The sequence below is a fragment of the Bactrocera neohumeralis genome, chromosome 6, assembly GCF_024586455.1.
Source record: "Bactrocera neohumeralis isolate Rockhampton chromosome 6, APGP_CSIRO_Bneo_wtdbg2-racon-allhic-juicebox.fasta_v2, whole genome shotgun sequence".
NCBI classification, from domain to species: Eukaryota; Metazoa; Arthropoda; class Insecta; order Diptera; family Tephritidae; genus Bactrocera; species Bactrocera neohumeralis.
Window position 1 is genome coordinate 78337430 of NC_065923.1, and position 23831 is coordinate 78361260.

General features: G+C 37.5%; 1 long non-coding RNA gene across 3 annotated transcripts in view; it reads right to left on the reverse strand.

Moving 5' to 3' along the window:
* Positions 1-23831, reverse strand: part of LOC126763522 (uncharacterized) — a 331668-nt gene that overhangs the window by 86191 nt on the left and 221646 nt on the right. The window contains exon 6 of one of the 3 annotated variants that reach the window (XR_007667625.1): positions 2086-2107. The exons of the other annotated variants lie outside the window; for them this stretch is intronic. This is a non-coding gene — a long non-coding RNA (uncharacterized LOC126763522). The remainder of the gene's footprint in view (positions 1-2085; positions 2108-23831) is intronic. 3 annotated transcript variants of the gene reach the window in all.

The window sequence follows — 23831 nt, forward strand, 5'->3', positions numbered from 1 at the left end:
GACTTTGGGAAAATATGTTGCACATATACATACATATACATATATATACTTTAGAGCATGTGCAAAAAATAAAGTAAATGTGGATATTATGCAAAAGCTGATGCTTGGATGTAAGAGGCAGACAAAACAGACGATTCTATTTAAATTACTTTAATGAAAATTATAGCATATCAGCTGTAAATTGCAGAAACTCTTATAAATATTTCTTTATTTATATCATAGCAATATTTTAAATATTATTTTTATTTATTTATCCATCATTTTCTTTCGCACACTTTCTTCATTTCATCTATTTTCTCTTCATTTCTTTTTCTTGCCACAAATTAAGTTTTTTTATAGCACTGTTATGCTATAATTATATGCTGCGCTCGTTAAAGTGTCGCTCAAAGTGGCCATGTTAAATGTTATTGGCTTTGTTGACGTACTCGTTAAGAAGAAGGCAGTGAGTGCGCACAATTTTTAGTCTGGCCTTAAGCCTTGCTTTGTGTCTCATAGTAAGGCAGTCACCAGTACGTATACGTAACGTGAATGCAAATAAGGTCTTTTGCTGTTAAAATACCAGGAAATGCGTTTTAATTTGCGCGTTAAACGCTCAAAAAAAAAAAAAAGGTGGCTGCAAGACAGACGGCGTATAACTGGTGGGCATTGAGCATTGAGCATTTGTAGCGAAAGGTAAAATTTCTACATATGTATAACTAGCTGTAGATAGTTACTTCATGTCCGCGAGTATACCGTATAATTAAAAATTATATAGGTTCATCATTAGCGGTACTTTGATGTGAATGGCAGTGTTTGTTCATTCAATTTGCTGAGGTGAAATGTCTGCTTTTGACGCGTCTGTTTGTATGGTAGCTATATGCTATAGTGGTCTGATCGGAAATAATTCTTACGAGATTGGGCCATTGCCTTTGGCAAAAATCCATGCCAAATTTCCTGTAAGTACCTCGTCTTGTGCGAAATTTTTCTATTCAAAAAATTTAGTTTGTTTAGTCCCTTTGTATGGCAGCTATATGTTATACTCATCGGATCTGGAATTTTTTTTTCAGAGTTTGCATAATTGTCTTAGGTAATAATCCATGTGGAATTTCGTGCAGATATCTTGTCAAATAAAGAAGTTTTCCATACAATAACTTAATTTTGATCGGTCAGTTTACATGACAGCTATATGCTATAGTTCTTCAATCTAAACAATTTTCAACGAATATTGCATAATTCTCTTAAGTAGTAAGCTATGCCAAATTTCATGAAGGTATATCTTCAAATGTGAAAGTTGTCCATCCACGTATTTGATGCCGTTCGTTCAGTTTGTATGACTGCTATGTGCTATACTCATCGGATCTGGAATTTTTTTTCAGAGTTTGCATAATTGTCTTAGGTAATAATCCATGTGGAACTTCGTGTAGATATCTTGTCAAATAAAAAAGTTTTCCATACAAGAACTTATTTTTGATCGGTCAGTTTATATGGCAGCTATACGCTATAGTTTTTCAATCTAAAAAATTTTCTACGAATATTGCATAATTATCTTAGATAGTAAGCTATGCCAAATTTCATGAAGGTATATCTTCAAATGTGAAAGTTGTCCATCCACGTATTTGATGCCGTTCGTTCAGTTTGTATGGCAGCTATGTGCTGTAGTGGTCCGTTCTGAACAATTTCTTCAGTTATTGCATAATTATTTAAGGTAATAATTCATGCCAAATTTCGTGACGATATCTCGCCAAATTAAAAAGTTTTTCATACAAAAAAAAGTGATTTTGATCCTTCAGTTGGTGAGACAGCTATACCCAATAGTGATCCGATACCAACGGTTCGAACAAATAAATAGTTTAATAAATGTTCCATTTAATTTCTTACTCTTTAAAATAACTTTAATAATTTTTTCAAAACCTGACAGAATATGAAAATTTCAGGTCAGTTGTCAAATGCAAGCTTCTTGCACCACAATTAAAATCTGTTGCAATAACAATAAAGCTTTTGATGGTCACTTAATTGCTGCTGCACTTGCTTTATTGGCGAAGTGCTGGTTGAATGTTTTGCTTAACCGCACTTCGCAATGAAAGTGCAATATTATTTACCACTTACCCGTAGCTGCAGAAAAGTTGAGCTGAGAAAGAAGAAAATAAAAGAAAAATTAAAAATGTGTAGCAGACAAAATGTATAAACGAAAAGAGAGAGAGCAATATAAACAGAAATTGGTGAAATAAGTATGGCGGTAACAAAGAAAAAATATGTGAAAGAGGCACAATAATGACGTTTAAATAGCAAAATTGTATGAAAAGTATGAAAACGCACATATTTTTTGAATAAATAGTAATGTATGCATATAGCGCTCACTTTTTTCGCGCTTTTTTGCGTAACTGCACTTGCTTTTCGCTTTATTATTTTTTCTCGCTTGCATTTCATTGTCGTTTTCACTTTTCTGCCGGCAAATTTTGCCTTATTTGTCTCTTCAACTCAACCACACTTCACCTGCTCGGCCGGCCTTAAGTGCAGATTGTCGGCAACACTTTGAATTTGCGGTTTTGTTATTGTAATTTTTTCTTGCTGCTCAGCTATGCATATTGTTTTGTTGGCACTATGACACTGGCGCTACGCCTCAGCTTTTGCCTGGCACTTAGGCTTTTGCTTAGCTGCTTTTTTGTTACTGCATTTATGGCTGTTTTATTGCCTGTCTTTGCCATTGCTTACCTACTTAACCACCCATTGTTTGGCTGTCACAGCATTTCCTTTTTAGCATTGCCGCACTCTTTGATTCGCATTTATTTTTCAATCATTTTTGCTTTTCTTCTTGGCATTTATCTTGCGTTGTTGGTGTCTTTGTCAGTTAGCTGGTTTTAACTTGCGGTTTCGTAAAGTAGAATTTATGTGGTTGGATTTTTGCTGCAGCATTTCTTGTTTCAACATTTTTGTGGTATATCAACTTTGAGTTATGCTTCTGCAACTTCGTCACTTTCTAAGAAATTCTAGTTAAGCTAAATATAAGCGGTTTTTTAGTTAGGGCTTGTTGGTTGCTGGTGAAATGCATTAAAATACATATTCACGAAGCGAAATTTCATTTTGACGTTTTAAGTGCGATTATAAACAGCAAAAGAGAGAAATACGCTTTAATAGTAACTTCAAAAAATTGAAAGAAAGGATTTCTCCATCAGATGTATAGAGTTCTCCCTACTTTCTAGTTAACTGATTTCACACACAAATTTCTTCCCAATAATACAATATTCGCCAGAAGATTATGTAAGATTATAATATAGCCTATCCACAGATATTTGAGGCTTAGGGTCAATTTCACTTGCTTCTCTATGATATAAGAGTATAAAGTCAGTCAAAAGCATATCTTTTGATTATACGAGTACAGGTTATTTGAGGTTAGGAAGTATTACTCAAATCTTCCACATGTTCCGTCTCGTTTAAAATGATCAAATAATCAGATCATAGAGTTAATTTAAAGAGAGTTGGTGTTTTAGCAGATAATCAAGTATTTTTTAACATTACTATACAAAAAATATTATATATTAATTATATATTGTATGCATTTTTATTTCGAACATCTGATAATTTGCTTATAATATATCACTTTTTCGCATCAGAAAATCATGCTTTGTAGCACATCATTTTTCAAACTGTTCTACCCCAAATGTAAAGAACTTCTTTTAAAACCTTTCAATCCCAAGTAATCTTCGGAAAAATTTGCTTGAAATGTAAGATATTACAGCTGTCAAAGAATGCAATCGAAAACGAAAAATTAAATCCCAAACTCATGAGCGTTGAGTAAAAGCCGGCAGCATACTTCAAAGGCGCGCTAAGAGTAAAATCAAAGAAACTCCCTTAAAAATGAGATAAAAAGTAACCGAAAATAGTAACGCCATCAATTTAGCGCAACGCGGCCAATATTCCCCAGCTCCAACTGGTCGCTCGTTCGTACTAAATGAGCTGTCAAACTGCTCAATATCCTCTAACGCGCACTCGTGCCAAATGCCGGCGAAAGACCAAAACAGGACAAGAAAATCTTAGCGTGCTCAAATTGTTGTATTTCCCCAGACACCTAAGAAACGCTACAGCACTGTGCTTCGCAGTTAAAATGGATGAGAAGCGCCGCACACAATTGAGGCTGCTGCAAGTGGAAGAAAGCCACGGCAGCAACAACAATAGCAATTGGAATATTGCGCAATAATAATAACAACAACAGCGTATAAAACGTGGAGCGCAGCGTGAAGGACAACAAAAGCGCAGTCACGCAGCAGCGCTTGTGCAGCGGCAGGTTGGAAGGTTGGTGATTGAAACTGCAAAGGGCTAAGGGATAACAGAACATGCGCTAACTGCCAAGCGGCCAACAGAAGGCGCTCGCATGCAACAGCGCAAACCAGCCAGGCGGGCAACATAAGGCAGCAATCCAACGTATTTATGCTGTTCAAGGATAACAATATCGAACCCTTATGGAAAATATAATGCGGAAAAAAATTACAAAATAATCAAAAATAGCGAAGTTTCGCGCAAATCAGTGAGGTGGATGAAGCACGAAGAAAGCACAAAAAAAAAAACAAACGCAAAATATTGCAACGCTTAAGCGCAAGCTCTCTTCTAACCTCCTGCCTCCCAATAACATGCTTCCTGCGCGCTTGTGCTGTGCTGATTTTGATTGAAATGGTATTGTAATTTCCCAAATGTATTAGTGTGCGGTGAACTGTGCACGCGCACACACACAAGCACCCCTGTGTACAGCGCCAGAAGGACACACACCTAAATTTAGAACGAGCTGCTGCACTTCAATGCCATTCGAACACTCCACGCTGCTGTGTGTTGCCCATTATGGCGGTGGCAGCAATGGCATTAACACTCATAGCAGTTGATTGTTGTTGTTGTCAGTTGCTATTTATGCTATTGCAATTTTGTTGCTACTTGAGTATAATGGCAAATCTTTGCGCTTCAACACTTACGCTCTATTTGCGCTAAGGCTTTTCTGCCTTCGTGTGATTGGCGTTGGTGCGCTTTGAAGTTTTATGAAGTCTAGACGCCCAGCTGGCGGTACAGGTAATGAATATAAATGCTGCGATACTGCGGTCACTATAATAAATAAATATTATGGGTTTACCGTTGTCCGGTGTGATATTTATGTTTGTGAGCATTGAAAAATGCGATTAAATCGCAATATCTGTTAGTTGCCACGTGAAGGCAAGAGGGTTGTGATACCAAAAAGCTATGTAACCCTTAAAAGCATAGCTAGGTGAAGTTAAGATTTTCTACTTTGTAATGCTTACTTATGTGCTGCTAGGTGAATGCTTGAGAGGAAAGTAGTAAAGCGCCTAAAGGTATGCTTATAAATTTGAAACTTTAAAATTTTTAAGCTGCCCCCTCTAGAAGTTCCACGAAAAAAAAATATATACTTCTACTCTTAAACTTTGTTCTTAAATAAGAGGAGGCATATGGGTTGTTGAAACGAGTACTGTGGACGAAATCTGTATTTTTTGTACGCAGAGCAAATGAGATCAATAGCTTAGGTTTATAATATTGAAGTTATTAAAGCCTTTATAGACCTGCTTTGACGGCAAGGTAAAGAGATTATTTATCCTATTTCTTTCAGTGAAGGTTTTCGACAATGGAGTGCAAAGGATTTCTAAGGTCTGAGTATCTGGGTCGTAGGGATAGCTTTGGGGTCAGCAGGTGACGGATAGCTGAACCGCCATCAGTTATGCAGTTTAGCTGCGAATATTCAATAAGCAGTCGCCGACCAAAGGAGCAAAGATGGTCGCAAGAGAAAACGCCTGTTTAACAAACAAATATGAGGACACGCGCTGGAAGAAGAAATCCTGACGATGCTGAAAAAAACTGAAAGTGTGCTTGAATTGCGAGCAAATATAAAGAATTTATTAAATATAATGAGTCTCCTAAAGCGCTTTGTAAAAAACCCTTTGAGGGAACTCCTTAGCGGTATCGCGAAACTGCATGCAAGCGCACAGTAGCACTTTACACAGCTCCAAAGCTTCCGCTCACAAAATCAGATCTTACTCAGTGGTGTAGAAGTCACGCCGAAAAGGTAATGTGCTAACAGGCTAGCGAGTCGAATGACACCACCAGAAAAGACCAAAAGATCGCATAACGAAGGAATGACAAAAGAACCAGACAACGTAGTGGCCATAGACAAAGTGCGGTTTAAGTAAGGAGGAAGGAAACACCAATATATGAAGCTTGGGTTACCCCAAGTTAGAAGGGGAATAAAAAAATGTCAAGCAACCACAGTCGTCGCGACCAGATGTTCTAATCACAGCACAAACTGGAGATATATCATACAGTGAAAAACTGAGAGTGGTCAAATACGATAGGAGCCTTAACAGTTTGGGGAAAATGTCTCGCAGATAAGAAAGATTGCCAACGGAGAGATCCTGTTCGAGCTAAGAAGGGCTCAAACAGGGAGTACAAACGAATACCGAGATGAAACACTATAGATATGAGACTAAACCCAGATAAGAGCTTTGACTCATGAGCTAACTGTCGAAAGACGCGATTTGGACGAAATCACAACGAAGGAGGATATAGTGTAGGTAATCCGCTAGCAAATCAAAGAGCAGTTATAAAAAGTAGACATTTATACGTACTTATTGACTCCTAAAAGAATACCTTTAAGCTCAGACATTCGACGAAATTTCTGAAAATGAAAAATGGAAATGGAGCGCAAGTACTGGAAAAGTACTTACTCGCTCGTCAGTATAATATTTCGCTCATATCTCACTACTGTGAATACAACCACAATCGCATTACGAGCATTACAGCTGCTTTCTGCTTAATTTTACCAACTTTTTAAACACAATTATACACTTATATGCAAAGAAACATGCGTGTGTGTGCGCGAACTCATTTGAGATCACAGCAGCGAGTGTTTGCATTTTTTTGTCAACTTTCGCATGTTTTCCAGCACGCGCTTGTCACTCTTCAAGCGGCAGTTCATTACTCATAAATATTGTACATGTCAAGCCGCTGCCATTGCCATTGCGACTTTCGCATGCGGACATAACGACTGACTTACCAAATAAAAAGTGCAAAGAAAAACTACTGGAAACGTAGAGTTCTTCTACTTATAACAGTTTCCATCCAGCATCCAGTAGTAAATATGTAGTTAAGACCTTGTATGTGTGTATGCGAAGTACAGAGCGTACTGCACACGTGCGCTTGCACTAACACATATGTACATATATGTATATTTCATGACACGTGCAAATGCAAACATATGCACACACATATATACACATGCTTTTATGTACATTTATATTTGATACAAACGCCGTGTTTCGCCTAGAGTTATGCTACGATTTTCTTAAGTGAGAAACGCACTTACTCAGTGCCCTTTTCTGGCTCAGTTTTTTCTCTTCCAACACTTTACTAACTTTATTACTTGCTTCTGCTGACAGCGCCAACCGAATGCGCACCCTCTGCGTCAGTTTGTCAGGCTGTGTGGCTACCTTGTTTGGTTGTTTCTGCACGGATTTGCGGTTTGAAAATTTCTGACCGAAAACCATATCAGCGCTACGTGTTTGCGGTTGTATTTAAAGATTTATCTGCGCAGCTTTTGAATGTCACGGGCGCACATATACAAGTATGTGTTTCCGTTATGCTCGCTAGTACAGTTAGTTGTTTGTGGCAAGGCTCATGCTTCGTCCTTCGTCAAATTGCTTAGTTCATAGTCGAAACCTTTTTTGTTTTATATAACGAATTTACATATATTGATAGTTTGTGCAAGCTATCGTTGCGAAATTTAAAGCAAGAATTTTCGAAAGCCTGAGTTACGAGCGCTTTAGATTGAACTTCGCTATTACAGAGCAGAATACCTAACTTTCCCAGTATTTGCTTAAAAATCTCATTCTTCATTCTAGTCTCTTTAGCTTGCCTCAAGCATGTTAATCTTCGATTGTTTTTTCGATAATTTTTTCAAAATGTTGGCTTAATTTCAGCAGTTCTCAATAAAGTTTATTTTTAAGCCGCCTGTGAAGAGATAATAATCGAAAGGCATGAAGAAATCTGCTGTGCCGCCACAAATATGGTATTGAAGGTTTCCGCTCCTCTACGAGAGAGTGAATCTAGCCGCGAGTAGGTAAATAGGTAGGGAGTGACGACGCACCCAGGCCTTTAGGAGGTTCTTTATAAAATCACTGGCACTAAAGTCCCCTTACTCTATTAACTCCTCTCTGAACCACACCCTTCTTCTGGTGAAGTTCATTCGTACGAGAAGTTTTATCTGCGCAACATCCGAAATATCGTCAAGAAATCCTCGACCGATAGTTACGATTTTTTTCCATACAAAGCTTTGCATTCGTATAAAAGAGATTCTATAGTCTCCTCTTGTGACTCCAGCCGTAAAGCTTGTGCTTCCTTACCTCGCTCTCATTGTGGGAAACGTCGGAAGACGGCGCTGCCTTTGTAATGTCACACAGCCCCTTTTATACCTTATGGCGCAACTATACCTCCTATTGAAATATTTAAGTGAGTAGGTAAGACTTAAAGCAGATGCTCTGTTAGAGCCAGAAAGCTTTAAGGAAAGGCCTTGTCATCATTTTAGTTCCTGCTCGAAAGGCATATGGCCTTCTCTTCTCAACAGAACAAGAAACAAAAGTTGATGTCGAATATACTATTGGAATTGTGACGGTATTACCAGAAGTATAGGAAAGTAAACATATGATCGAAGTGGTAGGTGACTTGGCTAAATGCGCCTAGATGTAGACTATAATAACGTTAAATATGGTATGCGGCTTGGGTAAAATTTAAATTACCAGAACGTAGCTCTAACGATCATATAGGAAATTTGATTTAGCTCCATATAGATAAGTTTTCTTTTATATCGAAAAAAGATACTGAGTAAAAAATATTTTTCACACAGATTGTTTAATATTCTCCGCCGAAAAATAAAGAGTTTATCTTCCAATAAGCTGAAAATTGGTCGTACTTGTTGTGCATAAGTCAGAACATACTCGCCACGGCCACTCAACCAAATGTGAACGCAATAATAATATAATAATCTCGATTTAGTGAGACCACTGCAGCCTATCTTTACCATTCCCTTACATATATGGACAAATCGATTGCCAATAAACATAACTCATACTTAGCCAATCGCAGAGCGTAAAGCAAAGCCAAATGAAAAGAACGAAACGATAAAAGAATTTGATGATAAAAACTTCAAGTATAAAATATAACTAAATGAAATCAGACACTAAAAATTGGCCAGCGAGTGAAGAGTGCGAAATTGAAAAATAACTAAAGCAAGAGAAAATAAATACCACAACAAAAATAAATAGTAATAGTATGAAAAATAACAATTTGGAAAAAATAGCACAAAATGCTTAGCGACAGAGCGCCGAGCATGGAGTGTGTGCATTTGGTCTTATCGATAATAGTTTTGGCACTAAATTTCCACTTTAATTCTGCAATTTCGCTGTATTTTATGGAGCGTACGCTTGCGCCTGGAAGTGTGTGTGTGTATGCGTGTGCGTTAGTCGAAAATAAAATAGCCGATAAAGTGCTGACCAAAAAAACTATTAATATATAAAATGTTGCCGAGCGAGCTGGAAGTTGTGGCATGTATGCGAGAGAGTATGATGGAGCATTACTGTGTGTAAGGGTATATGGCTGTAGACTAGGGTGGAAAAATTAATATCGATTATTTTGTCCACTTTATGCTTTGAAAAATTGGTTGGTCGACAACTCAAGGCAATGCTCAACAAGCTTTCAGGCTTACGAAAAACTTTTATGAGAACATTTTCGTAGAGAATTTGATTTGAAAAAAAGTGAATATATATATTTTTTTAAAGCAGATACTGTGATGTAAACATTTTTCTTTCCGATAATAAGGAATAGTAAAGTGAAAAATGGAAAACCTTTACCTAAAAATATAAAGAGCTGATACACGGTGAAAATTTTTTGAGGTAGAAAAGTGGAAAGTTTAAAAAGTAGATGATCTTATTATTAATATAAAGAGCCTATAGTCGGAGAGACTTTTTTTGAGTTGCCTACCAACCAATTTTTCGAAGTATTAAGTGAAAAAAATGAATAATTTTTGACCCACCCTAGTGCACACACACATAAATATGGAAGGTTGTAATGCGTTAGAGTAGTTTGAATTGCAATGAAATCCATTTTAATGGTGCCAAATCTCATGTGAGTGCCGGCAATGGCAGCAAAGTAGCTAAGTAAAATATAAAAATAACAACTACAACAATAACAGCCAGTAAGCAAGCAACAAGAAAGCGTGCACCAGTAGATGATATAGTTCGTTAGACGCTTTTGTGCTTGCAGTTATTGCTGTTGTTGCGCTTAATGCTTTAATATTATTGTTGCTGTTGCTGTTGTGTGTGTGTGTGTATTGTAGCAATCGCTGCTGGAAAATAGGATCAGGCATAAGTAAGCAGTTTGTTGCACACTCTTAAGGGTACTAAGCTGGCCACTCGCTGAGCTCAACCGGATCGCCGCGTTCAAAGCAGCAGCGCCAGCAATATGCACTTACACATACACCAACACACACACAAACACACAGACGCACGTGTAAGTGGCACACTTTGACGCTCGCACACAATGCTGGCGCAACGAGGCATTGCAGTTGCAACATTTTTCTATTAACCGTGGAATTTCTGTTTTGAAAATTGAATTAAATCGGCGGAACTAAAGGCGAATGCAATCGCGCGAAAAGGCGGAAAAGTGGCAAGCGGCGCTTTGCACACCGACAACACACGACTTGGCGTTGTGTGGCGAGGAAACGTAGGCGATGGCTGCCAAGTAAAATGCGCAACGTCTGCGACTTATCGCCCACGGAAATGGCGCGTTGCATTGGCGGCAAAATGGATTTCACATTTCTTGAGAAATTTTTTAATATTCCTACAATTTATTTTTATTTGCTTATTTTTGGTTGCTATAATGGCAGCGGATATGCTTTGGGTTCGGTAAGTGCGCGTGGTTGGTCGCGGCGGTACAGCTGCTACGTGTGTTGTTGGTGGAGGCTTTGTACGGAGAAGTGGGTTGACGGTTTCAAGGCTTTGGAAGCATTTAGGAAATTTTGCGATATATTGAGACATTTTTGGAGCTACTTGTCTAAGTTTTGTAAGTTTTTACTGGAATGAAATAGGTTGAAGTATCAAATCAATATACAATTATAAAAAAAAACTGAACTGCTTAACTGAGACCATTAAAGCTTGATGTTATAGCAATAATCTGAGAATCACGTTAATCATATTAATTAGTACTGCGAGTATGACCATAAGCTCGCTTCCGCTTCAAAGCTATTATTGCTGTATCTGCTTGAAGTTTAACTGAACCTTAACAACACTATTGAATGATCCTTAGGCTGACTAGAGTTGAGCGGTTAGAGCCGCGACTTGAGCGATTATATCCAACGATGAGTTCATGATTCTGAGCTGTGTATGGAGATGTAAAAGACTACTAAACCCGAGTTTTTGCCTCCATATATGACAATGGATGAAACCCGGCTCAATCATTGCACTCAGAAGTCCAATTGACTGTCATCCGAGTGAAACGCACACGATGAACCCTCCAAAGCGAAGAAAAATGGAACAGTCGGCTGTCAATGTTATGGCGTCTGTATTTTGAAATGTGCATAGAATAAAATTCTGTCCGTTTGAAGGACGAAATCGCCGAAAAATGTCCGCATTTGAAGAAAAAGAAAGTGCTGTGGTACCAAGACCGCTGCACTGTGTTACAAGTCAGTAAGGACGATGGCAAACATCCATAAAATGGGCTGCGAATTGTTTCCGTGTCTACCGTGTTTTCCAGATCTGACTCCCAGCAAGTATTTCATGCTCTCAGATCTCAAAGGAATATTGGCTAGGAAGGAGTTTTCGTCGAATGAAGAAATGATCGTCGAAACTGAGGTCCATTTTGAAGCGAAGGACTAATTGTACTACAGAAAAAAATTGACCTTGAAGAGAACTATGTTGAATAAAAAAACGACTTTTGTTAAAAAACCCTTCTCGAGGAAAATCAATGACAGATATGTTAAAATTTGAATTGTAAGCACGGCATTGAAACTCCTAAAACCATTCTCCTTGTTTATCTTTTTGCATGAAGTGATGAAAAGACTATCTACAATTACCTTTGCTTGCACTGGATTGTAATTACTGCCTTCTCTTTCCCCAGAAAATTGAAACATACTTAAACAGGCCATAATTTTCTAAACATCTCCGCTTCGTCCAACTTGGAAACAAAGTACTGGTCAACTAAGCTCAAACTTTCCATCTGGAATTTATGTGTTCGCTATGCAAATGCTATTCAAATAATCCATTTCGATTGCCTATAAATTCATTTAAACTGAGCTGCAAGTCCGCATTTCACATACAAAATTAACACAATCTCATTCCCGCCTAAAACCGAAAACATTTTATTTCGAATCATTGCGGAAAATCTCATATTAACCGCTCACAACAAGCTACAACAAGCAGAACTGTAGCACAGCCATGTGCAAAAATTATACATTTGACTGCAGCCAAATTATTTTATGTGGTTTTGCAATTACGATTTTAAGTATTTGATTATTACGGACGGCGGTAGCAGTCGCCTGCAATGGTAGGAAGTCGGCAATCAGCAGTCGAATAGCAACAGCTCAATCAAACAAAAGCGAATAGTACCATGTGCAGCGTTGTATGTGAATGTATATATAATAATAACAACATGCACAACAACACCTTTGCAAATAGGCGGCAAAACCGAAATCCAATTTCCGAAAATAATTGCACGATTTAAAATAAAACCAAAAAGTGCCGGCAGCCAAATTCCAAATGAGCTCTGGCCACACTTGCCGCGTGTGAAATTTGCTAGTGAACGGTTTGGACGGTGTTTACAAATTTATTTCGGTTAGGGTGGCGAGGGATTTCATTATATGAATTTAAAATTGAAAGGTAATACTTTTTCGCTTAAAAAATTTAGGCGCACCCTAATGCGAACAAAAGCTGGCAGGTATGTTAAAAATAATAAGCTTCCAGGAAAGTTCTTATCTTTTTTTTCTTTATTTCAAATAAAATTAATTTAATTTTTTAAATAAAATATTTTGCACACACCCTAATAGGTGCATATTTTTTTTAATTTCTGATACTAAAGTAATGTAAGTATTACGTGTCAGAAAGTGTGAATATTTTTTTTCAAAATGTTTAGTACCACCTTAATGTGTCAAAAACCGCTAAAGTTGTTAAAATAAAATAATTGCTATTAAAAGATGTAAGCATACGTGTTATTTTGCAATTCTAAGTAACCTAAAAAGCAAAAATTTTTCCGTATATTTAGTACCACCTTAATGCAAACACAAAGAAATGCATTTATGTGCTGACTTACACTCTATGCACCGTTATAAGATATTTTAAAATGTTAAATTTTATCTATTTATGTAAATATTTTGTACACACCCTAATGTATTTACATAAAAAATCTGGTATTATAATAAAAATGTCAAAATTTTTATGTTATTTTTAATTTGTAAGGTAAGTTGACATGTTTTATGCAGTATATTATATTGTATTAAGAACCACCCTAATGTCCAAAAATTCTAGCGCATTTCTTATATTTTTGTACTTAATTATTTTAAAATATTTTGTATATTTCAACATTAAATTAATTTTTTAGTTTTTAGTTCCACCCTAATTGAACATCGTATTCTGCCACATTGTCTATAACAATCAAATCGTGGCATTGAGTCGTCAGGTCAGAACATTCATCAGCCGTCACTCAGTTGGCTCGGTTGCGTTCGACGCGTTGCATGCGTTTTGCGGCTTTTGACGCTGTGATCTCTTGCACGCAATCAATTGTTGCATGCAACTTTGCAATGTCCTTTATTTGTGGAATTTTTAACGCGAAGCTATTTTGCACCGAGCCATCAATACAGTTTAAAGAGCCGCAATTTTATAATAGGTATGGGCACAAATGGGTCTATGAAACAGATACTATACATAGATATTCCTGTGGTTTTTTCGTGTAGCAACAAGCAACATTTTTGGCACACACAACCATAAGCATTTCGCCATACTTTGTCGTGGCAATTAATTAAAGCTTCGCATGCGACATCAATCATTGCATGTGCTGCATGAATGGAAGGTAAAATTTCTAATTTATTTGACGCTTTTAATTATTGATTGCATTTGCTGGTGAAATTGCCTTCGCTTTTTTAATCAAAATCAAATTTAATCAAATCGAATCACACTTAATATGTGAGCGATTTGTTTGACGGAAGTGTATGGAAAGAGTTCCTTATCATTATGCTATAAGTTGAGTGGGATATAAATTCACATATATTTTTAAGCGATATAAATCCGTCTGATCAAATTTGACCCGGACTGGCAACGTACTTTAATACAAAAACCTATTAATTATCGTCTTCAAAACGGAGAGTCCAACTTATTTAAAACTTCCTCTGTGAAATAAAGAAATATTTTAAATAATCCAGTAGCATTCTATGTTCCAAGGCAGCGCATCTCGTTGTGCCCAAAATATTGATGAATTAGTCTTAGTAGAACCAATACTAAAATTAAAAAAAAGTCTAAACTAAAGGCAGAGCTAAAACTGTAATGGGCACTTCATAAGTTCCAGGAAGATCATATGTTTTCGAACCAAATTTTGTTCAGAGATGAAGACCATTTCTGGCTCAATGGCTAGGTAAACAAATTGCCGCATATGAGATGAAGAGCAACCTGAAGTGATTCAAAAACTGCCATTTCATCCAGAAAAAACAACAGTTTGGTGTAGTTTGTGGGTCTTTGGAATCATCGATCATTTGCCAGTTAGGAGTCGAAATGCTCGAACGATTCATCGCAAATTGGACTCAACGGATTGACCATCTGAGACATAGTCGCGATCAACATTTGAAAGAAGTAATCTTCAAAAAATAATTCTGTCGAATGAAGATAAATATTCCCTATTCAATTTGAAATTTCTGTGGTTTTTTCTCTAAAAAGTAGGGAACCTCGAAATGGAGCACACTTTATATTAATTGTGAGAACCATGATAGATTATTAGTAAACTAGACTTTAAGCAAATGTAACTCTATAGTTCTTCAAATCACAGCTTGGACCCCCCGAATGACTAATTATTGTTGATTTTTTGACTATAAATTATAGAGCTTACTTAGACTTGATGATTAATGTTAACCAAATAGTTACCAGCTTCTGATGAAGCCAGAGATCTAAGAAATCCAAATTTCGAGAGCACTTCCGTAGGATTCTTTAAATCACTGCGAAGACTGTGGTTGCATTGCTCGAAAAGGTCATATTTCTTTGCAGATGATTGCCGTAGACGCGTCATTATTGATTTATTGTACAAGAAATCGAGTATGGACTCAGTCACCAATTCATATCATGAATGCAACAGCCAGTCATAATACTACAAAAACATGCAATACCTTGTTAGCGTTTCAACCACTTTAAGGCATCTAACCTCGTTGCAAGGAAATGCAAGTTAATTGTCTGCTTAATTTTTTAAGTTTCCTGATCTCAAGACTTTCGTTTCAGTTTTGTGATAGAGGTTACCATATCAAAAGCTTCCTAAAAAGTTGCTTGCCATTATAAAATAGTGTTTAAAAATTTGGAGGTCTTCTTTGCTATATAGAAATGAATGCAGGTCTTCTGCTCTTTCATATCATGCTAAGATTTATACTGGTCAGTGGAGCCTTAGGAAGCACAGATTGAACTACTCTGCAAATTATTGCCTCTACGGCATGTAGCCTGTTACTCCGATGTAGTTGGCACAATAAGGTCCCAGTATCCATATGTCTAAGTAGCGACCACATTGTCTCAATAGCCCTGAGAAATGTTGGTAGAATTAATAAGAATGCTACGCCTATGGAATTCATTATAATTCTTTTAAACATATTATGAAGTGAAAAAACTCTGCCGGTAGTGCTAAAAATATGAACAGGTATTGATCAAAGTGTAAGGAAAACCCTCAACGGGGCAAAGAGGCACGAACTGATGTGGATTTTCTAAACCAAAAATGATTATTTTTGTAACTCTTTTATTTTCTCTTCATTATAAGCCATAAGCTTTAAACAAGTGCTAACAGCAAATGCATTGGTATTTCAAGTGAAAACTCAAACAAAAAGTATTTAGAGTATTCATAGACACATACAACACACACACTAAACACACAGAGAGTCTTAATTGTTCATATAATAATCGATTTTGTTGTTAGCAAAGCGGTGCAGCTGCTGCTGGCGAAATGCATTGAAAATTTCACACGAAGATTTATTGCCAGTAATTTGATGTGGTTATAAACTAAAGAAAACAATAACAAACACAATTAACTTTGCCGCATTTATGGGAAAAGTAGAAGGCGAAAAGGAGAAGGGGAGGGGCAGGCGGTACGAAAAGGCAGGAAATTGCAGAAAAGCCTACAAAAGACAGCTAAGAATGCCGGCATGAACGGCTGGAGGATCGAGCAGAGGCAGAGCATAACAACCGGCTACGCAAACGATGAAAGCAAAAACAACAAGTAGCAATAACAACAACGGAAGTACAAAAGAACGCAACATAAAAACAGTTGCCAAAACAACAACGACAACAAGTTTTTGCATTAGCAACAGCAGCAACAAAACTTGACAGCTAAACACTCTTGCATGTGTGTGCAACATATGGCTGTGCCCGAGGCTTTAGGCGGCTAACTGCAGCAGTTGTTGATAGGTATTTTGGCAGCGTGAAGTGTTGTTGAAAGTTCTGCATTTAATTTAAGAACTTTGCGCAAAAATTTAATTAAAGTTGTTGTGCCAAGCAAGTGGCACACAAGCATACCGGCGCATAGACGCTTACGAATGCTGTAAATAGATCGGCGACATATGTTGCAAGCATAGCAGCAGGATGCCACAAACTAAAGTAGCAGGCGAAGAAAAGCAAATACTTGCATGTAAGTGTGTGTGTGTGTGTGTGCGAGCGGCAAAGAGTGATGAGGCATTCGAAGCTGCCGCCTGGAGGTTGTCACTCAACCGAAACGCAAAAGCATACCAAAACCAAACTGGACAGCTGTTGCAGGCGCTGGAATGTGTCCACACACACAGCATTACACATACATGCAAGCGCGCTATGCTTGAGCATCCGACTATGTGGCAGCTGCTTTGCTATAAGGCAGCACAAAGACAGCAAAAGCAGGCGGCATTACACATACACACACACGCAAACATACACATATACCACCTTAGAAGGCAACATAGGCACAGTGCTTAAAGGCCTACAGCCGATTTGCTGCTGCTTATGTGACAGTGTTTAAGCGCAGACGCCAACATAGCTTCTGCTACGGCGCGTGTTGCTGCTATTGTTGCCGAAGTAGTTGCTGCAATTGTTGTTATTGTAAGTGGGAATGCATTAATCTACAGTTGCTTACATGTTGCAGCTTAAACGGCAGTACTCTAGCTGGCCGCATTCAAACGCTATGGGCAATACAGTCGCAAAAGGAAGTGCAGTCAGCGGTAAAGTATACGCACTGGTGGCTCGCAGCAGCCAGTCAGGCCTGTGGTGATGTTTGTATGACAATAATGTCCACAAAGTTGGCGCATACAAGTTGGGTGTGCGGCAAATGTCTGTGAGCGTTGACAAAATGTTGTAGCAGTTGTAGCAACAACAATAGCAACAAACAACACTAAGAGATGACAATGACGCTAACGTGCAACACATTGAAAAATTCCTTTCGGTAGTTGCACTAACCGGACCCTATCGGAAAATACAGTGGATTTTAAGAAGAGCGAATGGAGATAAAACGATTCGAAAAAATAAGTTTTTGGACTATGCAACTGTTAAAATATTTATTGTAAAGCTGGTGGCCGGGGAAAAATGATGCATAACTGCGATAATGTGCAGTTTTCCAGAAGTGCTTAGTAGAAGTAAAGTACTACGAATTAACTTTTATAGAAAACTCAAAATAATACTATACCACATAACATATCATAACATAACATAACGTAACGTAACTTAACGGAAAGTAAAGTCTCTTAAAATAACATAATATTTCATAAAGCCAGAAAATATTGAGCAAATGAATATGACATAACATAACATACAACTTAACATAACGTAGCATTATATAATATATTATTTAATTTATATTATCATAACAAAATTTAAAATAGCGCAACATAAAATAAAATAATATAAGTTAACTTATCTTAACATAGCACAACAACATTTAACATAGCAAATAACATTACTTAACTTAACATGACGCAATGTAACGTAACCTAATCAAACGTGCCATATCGTAACGTAATTTAATATAACATAAAATATCATAAAATAAAAAAAAAAACATAAAACAACTTATTCTACCACAACTTAATGTAACGTAACTTAACATAACATAGCGTAACATAACATTTCATAAAATAAGATGACATAATACAACTCAACATACCATAACATAACTTAAGTACCATTATATAACATAACATAACGTAACGTAACATAACATATCGTAACATAACTTAACATAACATTTCTTAAGCAGAGAAAACATAACATAACTGAGCATACCACAATATAACTTAACATACCGCAACATAACATAAAATAATATAACATAACGTAGCATGACAAGACATAAGATAACATAAAATAACATAAATTGGCATAATTTTAATAATTAGAAATGCCAGCGTTAACAGCACCTTCTTCTCACAGGGTAACGGCTCTCACGTTCACATCTTTACATACAAACACACTTGCAACGCCGTAGGTGCTTACGCAAACTTATGCATAGCGGCATAGTTATTTGCCATTTTGGCCATTGAGAATTCGCTGCAGCATTGCAGTAAGTCATTGTGTAAAAATTTCTTGCCACATTATCTAGGTTCACACAAGCAGCGCCTGTGCATTGCGACAACACACTGCAGCTGCCACTCACATGCACATACACACTGCCACGCCATGGTCATGAGAGAAATGCATCAACTTATCTTCTTAATTTTTCACATATGAATGCGGCAACTTGCAACGCTCGACTTTGTGCTGCAATGTTGCACGTTGTTGCATGCCAAAGTCATTGCAAAATTATGCACATTTGTTGCAAGACTTTTATGCTTCCGTTTTTTTCACTCGCAAAATATGCGGTTTTTTCCTGCCTGTGACTGTACACAGTTATGTGAGGCTCGCCTGATTATTGATGTTGCACGATGATTTGAGGACAAGTTTGCTTGCTTGCTGACAGTGTTTGTTGCTGCTTTTGTTGTTGTGCGATATTTTTCGGCATGCCAACAGCATATGTTGCATGCATTTCTCAGCACAATCAGTAGCAAGCCGGCGGTATTTGCGAGCCAAAGAAATTGTGTGCGTTATTTTGTGGCTGTCTGTCGCTGCTCGGCAAGTTGCCACACAGCAAGCGGGCCTAACTGCTTGCCAGCCGGGCTGGTTGGCTGGCAGACGCTCATTAATGAAGTGGGTGGCTTTTTGATGACTTTCATTCCAATTTATTGTTGCAACATTATTACGCTTTGCTATGTGCTGCAGCATGTGTGTATGTGTGTGCATTTCTGTTTACGGCACGCTCGCAGTCTTGGACGGTCACAGTCACAAGCTTGCCACACACACAGTCTCTCTTTGCTGCATATATAACATTGCATATTTGTGCAACATTTCCAACACTGTCGCTACTGTTTGCCTGCCTTCTCTCTGTGCTGCCATGCATTGTTTTGACTCATGCCCCGCTACCAGCGCTCCGCTGCTCTGCCACCACACTACTGACTCAGCTTCGCCACTTTTAGCTGACAACACTTTCAATTTACGTTTCCCTTTGGCATGAATTGTCAAGTGTTGCACATTCATGCGGCACACTTGCTGCGCTACCATAGTCGCCACAAGCGTGTGTGAGGCCCCTTTCATGTTTGCTTTTGTTGCGGGCCACTGTTGGTTGCTTGTCGCCTCTTTTACCGTTTTAGCTGTTTTATTGCGCCGTTGTTGTTGTTGCTGTCGCTTAGTTGTGCGCCATATAATGATGCAGATGAAACTGAAAATGTGTCAGCATTGAGCATAGTCCAAAACGGGAGTTCTTTTCACTAGCTTATTTTGCCTATGTGTGTGTGTGTGTGTGTACTTAATGGTAGGAAAGCTCATTTTTTGTATTACAAGTACTCATCTTGATTATGTAGCAAAATTTAGAGTAAAAGTGGAACTCTGAAAATGCAGTTGCATAACTTTAAACAGCAAAGCTAAAAAAAAAAATAAATTATGCTTAAAGCTTTGCCTACAACAGCATTGGATTTACTAAAATTGGCGTAAATTTTGTTAAGTTCGAAAACCTTGCATCCCTTGAAGCTCATAGAACCTTGAGGAACCTCATCACACATCTAATTTACTACTTTGTCTCTTAGATCTTTCTGCCCTTTCAAAATCATTGAAAGCCATTATTACCATACTGCTTGTATTCATTTCCTTCTTAACTAGGCTGGAGTTCCAAATATAGAAGATCTGCTTGATTTCTCAAACCTTTGATATATGTACATATAAGTATAAAGGATTTATATATGTGATTTTTGAGTCTCGTATGATATTTCAACCAAGGACGCATAAGACAACGGAACCTAGACGGCGCATCAAATCAGACTTTGCAGTGGATCTAGCTGATCTAGTTATATATTGCGACATATGTATGGATGTGTTCAGAGGAGATGAACTACACCCACCTCTCTGCCAAAATTTAAGGTTCGAACTACTACAATTACGAGAATTGTCTGCAAAACAACCCCAAAGAAGTTCAATATTACCAGGTTAATATAGCAGTTCAACATAGAGAACAATGCCAATACTAAAACGAGGCTATAGCGCTTTCCAGTTATGCAGCGGATCTGAATAAAAAACGATTCCAATACTGAATGAAGGGTGTATCACCTTCCAATTGACGATGAACTTTCTTATAATGGGTGATCCATTTCGAGGTTCCCTAATTTTTCACAGAAAGATTATATTTGAAGATTATCATTTTCAAATGTAGACCGCGGCTACGTGTCAGATGGTCCACACGTTGAGACCAATTTTCGATGACTCGTTCGAGCATTTCGACTGGTAACTAATGAATGACACGCTTGATGTTTTCTCCAAGGCCTGAATCGCAGCGGAATGTCCGCATAGAATTTAGACTTAACAGATCCCACAGGAAGCAGTCTAACCGTGTGATGTTACATGATCTTGGTGGTCAATCGACCTACCTCAAATGTGAAATTATCTGCTCACCGAAGTGCCCTCTCAATAAATCAATTGACTGTTGCGATGTGTGGAAAATGGCGCCGCCTTGTTGAAACCAAATGTCGCCAAGATCACGATCTTCAATTTCAGGTATCAAATAGTCGGCTATCATGGCGCGATAACGGTCGCCATTGACGTTCTCATCGGTATTATTTTTGAAGAAATACGGACTGATGATTCCAACTGCGCATAAACCACACCAAACCGTTGCTTTTTTCTGGATGAAATGACAGCTCTTGAATATCTTCAGGTTGCTTTTCGTCCCAAATGCGGCAAATTTGCTTTGTTCACGTAACTATTGAGCCAGAAATGGGCCTCAACTATTGATAAAAGTTGGCTTTGAAACGTCGGATCTTCTGGGAACTTTTCAAGAGCCCATAGAGTGAAGCGATGTCGCTCGGAAAAGTCGAGCGTCTTTAGTTCTTGCACAAGGTGTTTTTTGTACACTTTCAATTTAAGATCTCGACGTAAAATGCGCCTAGTCTTCTATATGTTAGTCCGAGTTACTGCGAATGGCGCCGAATCGACTCTCTACGGTCTTCGTGTACACTCTCAGCTACGACTGCCATGTTTTCTTCAATGCGTGCTGGATGTGGTCTATCCAGTCGATGGTTTGGTGGATAGTACGCTCAGTAGAAGTAGCCAGACATATAAATTTTCTCTTTTTCGGAGTTTAATTCTAATATGCCTGATTTCCATTATTGGTGCGATATTATCAGCGATCCCTTTCCAAAAGACTAGTGCTTCGTAGACATAAAAAATTATTGAATCGATTTCAATGAAACCAAAATTGCGCGTAATTGGCTATTACAGTACAAGGAATATAAAAACTACTTCACAATTTGCCTTTTATGTTCGCCTTATTTAAACAATGCGAGTTACAGATTAATAAACCTAACTATTGGATTAATAATGTACTTATGTTTACTAGTTCTTATTGGAGAAGCTGTACTTCTTTACTTATTTATAAACACTATTTATTCGGAAGAAAGGAATCCAATTTTGCTCCTCCTTCAGGCTCTCACAAGATACTATTTACTATATTTCTCCCTACATTACCCAAACAGGAGGTGAATACAATTTTTGCAGCACCATTTTTATTGGATTTTGCAAATTATTTCAGCAAAACCAACATTTCTGTTGCTTGTAGAGTAGAAATTGTTTCAGTAAGAATTGTGAAAGTTTTGTAAAAGCGAATTTACTATTTCTCACATATTTACGCACAATAGAATTTCTTGCTGCAGAAAGAATTGCAAAATGTTTTTTAAATATTTAATAGAAATAGAAAATTGAATTTCAATTATTTGTAATGCATACGCCATTGAATTAAAAACACTGGAGCGACTAAAGCAAAGCCAAGCGAAAGGCAGTAAAAATGTTTTGCTGAAGAGCCACACACACGCATCAAAGGCTTACAAAACTCGGCTAAAATACATAGGCAGCTTACAGTTATAACTCTGGGAAAACTAACACACACACACGCATATTTACACACTTATATGTATTTGGCTATGCAAATCACTGCGTATTTGCACCCGCCACACATATACATACATTTCTAAGTGGGCCTACGCTTTGCCAACGGTAGTGCATACAGTTGCTTTAATTACAGTAATAATAGGCCAATAAATCTAGACAATTGCGTACATGTCAAAATATTAGAACAATTGCAAATTGCAAATCGTAAATTGAACTGCAAAATCTGCTAAGAACAAGAAATTGCAAGCAATGAGCGCATTGCCAATTGTATATATTTGTGTGTGTGTGTGAATGTGGCTTTGCATTTGCAGTTGTTTGTGTGTGTTTGGCTATAATTGTAGCAGCTGATAGTTGCATATACGTTTGCATAAGCTTAAATGTGAAGTGGATTATATACAGGCATACGCATAACTGTACTTACACGCAACTGGCTTAGGCTCTGGATTTTATATGTGCATAAGTGTGTGCTTATAAATGCTGCTGCTGGAAAACTTTTCGAAACAATTGCATGGCAGTTCGAATTAGTTGAAGTTGCAGTCGCTATTTATTTGTGTGTTTCTGCGTTCAATTATAAATACAGGGTGCTGGACAACTAAGATAGGTGTTCTTTAAGAAAGCCAAGAAATAAAATTAACGGAGTTATACGTCATAGTAGTAAAATTTGTGTGGAAACAATACTCCATGGCAGTTCACGTGTAGATTTGTCAAATAAATACAAGGACTTGATTTATACGGCAACTATATGCTATAATGATCCGATTTGAAAAAATTGTTCGGAGTTTGTATCGTTGCTTTGAATAATAATCTAAGATAAATAGGGATATCTCTTCAAATATAAAGTTTCTCATACAAGAGTGGTTCGATCTGAATGATTTCTTTGGAGGTTGTACCATTGCCTCAAAAAATAATCTGTGCCAAATTTCGTGAAAAACTTGATTTTTATGTCAAATCATTAAAATAACGGTTGTTTTAAGTCTAAAATACAAGAACTTATATATACCAAATCGTTTAGTTTGTATGATCAAAAGTATTGATGCGATCTGAATGACTTTGAAGGTTGTACCATTACCTAGAAATAATCTGTGCCAAATTTCGTGAAGATAGCTTGTCAAATAAAACAGTTTTCCATACAAGGACTTGACTTTTAACGGTAAGTTTGTA